The following is a 5,018-nucleotide window of genomic DNA, read 5'->3' on the forward strand; positions in this document are numbered from 1 at the left end:
CTCATCATTAAGCTTGGGGCCCTGGGTCTGAACCCCGCCCTGTGCAACTGGGTCCTGGACTTCCTGACGGGCCGCCCTCAGGTGGTGAATGTGAGAAACAACATCTCCACTTCGCTGATCCTCAACACTGGGGCCCCTCAAGGGTGCGTGCTCAGCCCCCTCCTGTACTCCCTGTTCACCCATGACTGCGTGGCCAAGCACGCCTCCAACTCAATCATCAAGTTTGCAGAAGACACAACAGTAGTAGGCTTGATTACCAACAATGACGAGACAGCCTACAGGGAGGAGGTGAGGGCTCTGGGAGTGTGGTGCCAGGAAAATAACCTCTCACTCAACGTCAACAAAACAAAGGAGATTATCGTGGACTTCAGGAAACAGCAGAGGGTGCACCCCCCTATCCACATCGGCGGGACCGCAGTGGAGAAGGTGGAAAGCGTCAAGTTCCTTGTCGTACACATCACTGACAAATTGAAATGGTCCACCCACGCAGACAGTGTGGTGAAGCAGGCGCAACAGAGCCTCTTCAACCTCAGGAGGCCGAAGAAATTTGGCTTGGCACCTAAAACCCTCAAACTTTTACAGATGCACAATTGAGAGCATCCTGTCAGGCTGTATCAACGCCTGGTACGGCGACTGCACCGCCCGCAACCGCAGGGCTCTCCAGAGGGTGGTGCGGTCTGCCGAACGCATTACCGGGGGCAAACTACCCGCCCTCCAGGACACCTACAGCACCCAATGTCACAGGAAGGACAAAAAGATAATCAAGAATATCAACCACCCGAGCCACTGCCTGTTCACCCCGCTATCATCCAGAAGGCGTGGTCAGTACAGGAGCATCGAAGCTGGGACCTAGAGACTGAAAAACAGCTTCTATCTCAAGGCCATCAGACTGTTAAATAGCCATCACTAGCACAGAGGCTGCTGCTGCCTATTGAAATCATTGGCCACTTTAAGAAATTGTACACTTGTCATCTCATATGTATATACCGTATTCTATAATATTCTACTGTATCTTAGTCCATGCCGCTCTGTCATTGCTCGTCCATATATGTATATATTCTTAATTCCATTCCTTACTTAGATTGGTATGTATTGGGTATATGTTGTGAAATTGTTAGATAATACTTGTTAGATATTACTGCACTGTCTGAGCTAGAAGCACAAGTATTTCGCTACACCTGCAATAACATCTGCTAAACACGTGTTTGTGACAAATAAAAATGTGATTTGATAGATTTTTCTCTAAGTTGCCGCGATGTCACGTGTCCTACTTAGATCAGTACACTCGTAACTTAAGCATTACATAACTTATATTTGATCAAATAAACCTCACGTAACAAATAATCCGTACATTTTTTGGGTTGACCAAATTCGACACTCATTGACCTCTACAGTATACAAAAACTCCTTGGTTGGTGGGCGAAACAACGAAAAAAACGCCACCTGCTGGAGGGAGACAGATTTTCCACCAAGTTGGGCTCCCCTTCCTCTCTGGCTGAAGGCAGTTCTCGCAACAACAAAAAAACAGATTATTGCCATATTTTTTGGGAGTCAAACATTAAAATGCTGTTATAGAAGGTCAAGTAAAAATCCAACCCAGTACATGAATGAATGCCTTTATAGTTTTACGGTTTACCGCCCAGCCAGTGTATTCTGTGCATATGACAAATAGACTTGAATTTTGTTACGTGTATAGCTAGCTATCTAGCTAATGTTAGGCCTACTAATTTGTGTATAAATGGTTGAAGATTTTACATCAATGACAAAAAATGAATGTAAAGATTGCAATTACTCTCATTTTTTATTGTTCTGAATGTATAATGTATGTTTGTCTCCTGAGTGGCGCAGTGGTCTAAGGCACTGCATCGCAGTGTTAACTGTGCCACTAGAGATCCTGGTTCGAATCCAGGCTCTGTCGCAACCGGCCGCGACCGGGAGACTCATGGGCGGCGCACAATTGGCCCAGCGTCGTCCAGGGTAGGGGAGGGAATGGCCGGCAGGGATGTAGCTCAGTTGATAGAGCATGGCGTTTGCAACGCCAGGGTTGTGGGTTTGATTCCCACGGGGGGCCAGTATAAAAAAAAGATGTATTCACTAACTGTAAGTCGCTCTGGATAAGAGCGTCTGCTAAATGACTAAAATGTAAATGTAAAAAATGTAAATGTATAAATGTGAAAGTGAGTTTGGATGTTTGAAAAAGTAGCATTGTATAGCCTAACATTAACGTTACTAGCACCTTGCAGGGAAGCAAATGTGTTTCACCAGTTTGTCCAGTATGGGCAACCATAGTTTGGCAAGTGGATGTTTGATAGTAATAACACAGAGTAACGGTATCTTTTGTAAACAAGCCTAAAGATTGTTTTAGTGTTGACTACTGCAGCTGGGGTAGCAAATTAGCAATAATATTAGCAAGCATTTTCCAGCTAGTATTTTCACCAGCTAGTACGCATGCCCTGACACATTCCTCAGGATAAGGTTTTTTGGGATTTATAGGAGGTGGGAGAGTGAGTATTGTAGGTTTGCAAGAGTTTCAAGAGTGATCGGGAGTTTTTCAGACATGCACACATTTCCTGCAGTACATGTTGTCAGGAAACCTAAGAGATGCTGTTCGTTCACGGGTACGTTTTTGTGAATACTCAACCCGATCACGCCGGGTTAACAGACCTGTTCGTTTCCCAACGTTCACGCAGGGTGTGCCGAAGCCGTATGTGTGTGACACCTTTGATAACTCCTGAAACCTGTTAGTTTGCGGGAAAGTGATCTGGAAATTTCAGCCCGGAAACGTTTCTCTTCATGAAGTGCATCGAACCAAATATTATTCCTGATGAAAAAAAAATATGCACAGTGCGCAGGATTCACTCATCTGAATCATCACAATCCAAATTCATCTTTTCAAAACATATGCTGGGTTTCTCATAGTTTTGTAGACTTTCCATTGTCGCACAGAAACACTATCCACAATAGAAATAAGGAAAGGTAAATACGATGGAGGAACACAGTTGATATGAATGTATAGACCTCAATCCACACCAAAGCAAAGCTTTAAAATGGAATGTAACAATGTTGGCGATGATGACAGGAGTTATTTTTAACCCAAAGTTACTTAGAAGTAATCCAACTTCATTCTCTGCATGTCCGCAATATATTTAAAAATATCATACAAATTAGACAGTACCAATTGCCTACATATTTCCCTATATTGTACATGGTATGACACTGACAGGGTGATTTAGAATTTTGTGCAGTAGTATTTACTGATTGCCGCAAACAGTGAACACAACTGCAGGTACAAAGGCAAGAAAATGATCAGAAGTTCTGTAAATGTATTTAAGCATTTGATCATTGCTGTTCCGCTATAGATACGTTTCAACACAGATCAGAAAATTGCTTGCATACGATTGAGAAAAACTAAGTATAAAATGTAGTATTTCCATTGGTTTTTCCAACCTATTTGAAGGTTTGATGTCAGAGTTTCTCAATGCAGCAATTACCTTGGTGGAGGATGGGCTTCATTACCATTTCAAAAGTTTTCAGGGGAGTCAAACCAAAACCTTTTAGACGCTTCGTGCAAATTCCAATTTTGGTTCAGTATTAGCTTTTATATGGAGGAATTTACAGATTCATCCCATAAAAGTAATGGTTTGTTAATCAAAAACGGGAAGATAGTTCTAGATCTGCTGATGCATATGAACACTGACCTGATAGCTAGTAACAAATATTATTTTAATTTCAGCAGGAAGGAGAGAATAATACGTTTGGGAATCGTAACAGGTACACTAAGTAACAGAAAAGAAACGAGAGCAGCACAAAACCTAAATGATTTCTATGAGCCTATTTGTGTGATTGTATATTAGCTCTAATTTTTTTGTAGTGATAATTTAACTTCTGAAAGTTAATACAGGACATCAGGACATCCATAATGAGCGGGACATTGATGCAGAAGCTGCTTTAAGAGCTTCCATGAGTCAATGACAGGCAAGAAGCATACACTGATCCTCCCCATGGTAATCTTTGTTTTCCCCGTCACTGAATAAGCACATCGTTGGAACACAACTATGACACTGCACTGTTACTCTTATAGTACATTTTGAAATTGTTCAAAGATATAACAGCTGTGAACATACTAGCGTTGAAAACATTTGAGTCAATTTGGGCTTACAATTCTAATAAGTGGACTTCATACGAAAAAATAAGGATCTCATTAAGAAAATCGAAGGTACAAAAAAGCAGGGTAGGAAAATAGTGTTATCTTGCATTAACCAACAATAACGACATGAGGATCCCGTCCGTTTGTTTCTTACATCTCCCTTTCTTTAACGACAGGGGAACATACAGTAACGCACCAATAAAATATATCCCAACTAAAATTGCACATTGTTAATCCAGCAGATACCGTAATACTTGGAACCTGCTGTTATAGAGCGTCTTTAGGCTGTCATAAGCATGACATAGCAGCAATGTATTATTCCGTAGGGCTAAATGTTCAGAACGTTGCAGATAGAAATGAAATGTAAAGAGCTGATAAGTGTATAAGACTCTCTATTCTTGAGGACAGACAATCATATCAATATTACACAATATGTTTCTATCTGGACGTTCTGTGACATTGCACCCTCCTGAACAGACCACAGGTGTCATTGGTGATAATAACACCTTGTATTAGCTGCAAGCAATCTTGCAGCATAGTGTCACATACAGCGGTAGTCAGCCTAAGCATGTCAGCTTATTACCATGAATAGTTATGACAGCTTATAACATTTATATCATGCTTTTAACGGCGATGTGACTGTTCTATGACAGAGTCCCAGGAAAGTGTTACCAGAGATATGCTACACAGGGTATGTGAAAAAACTTTACAGATTAAATGAACAAGGTATTGCACAGACTAATAAAAAGGCAACAATAAATATACAGCAAATTCATAGAACATTTACATTACAATTTTAGTCAGGTTTTGGAAGATTTTAGGATCAGTTTAGTGTCAGTTGTGTTGGGGTGGAGGTGGAGGAGAGACTTAA

Source organism: Coregonus lavaretus, assembly GCF_964263955.1.
Source record: "Coregonus lavaretus genome assembly, chromosome: 9".
Classification (NCBI taxonomy): domain Eukaryota; kingdom Metazoa; phylum Chordata; class Actinopteri; order Salmoniformes; family Salmonidae; genus Coregonus; species Coregonus lavaretus.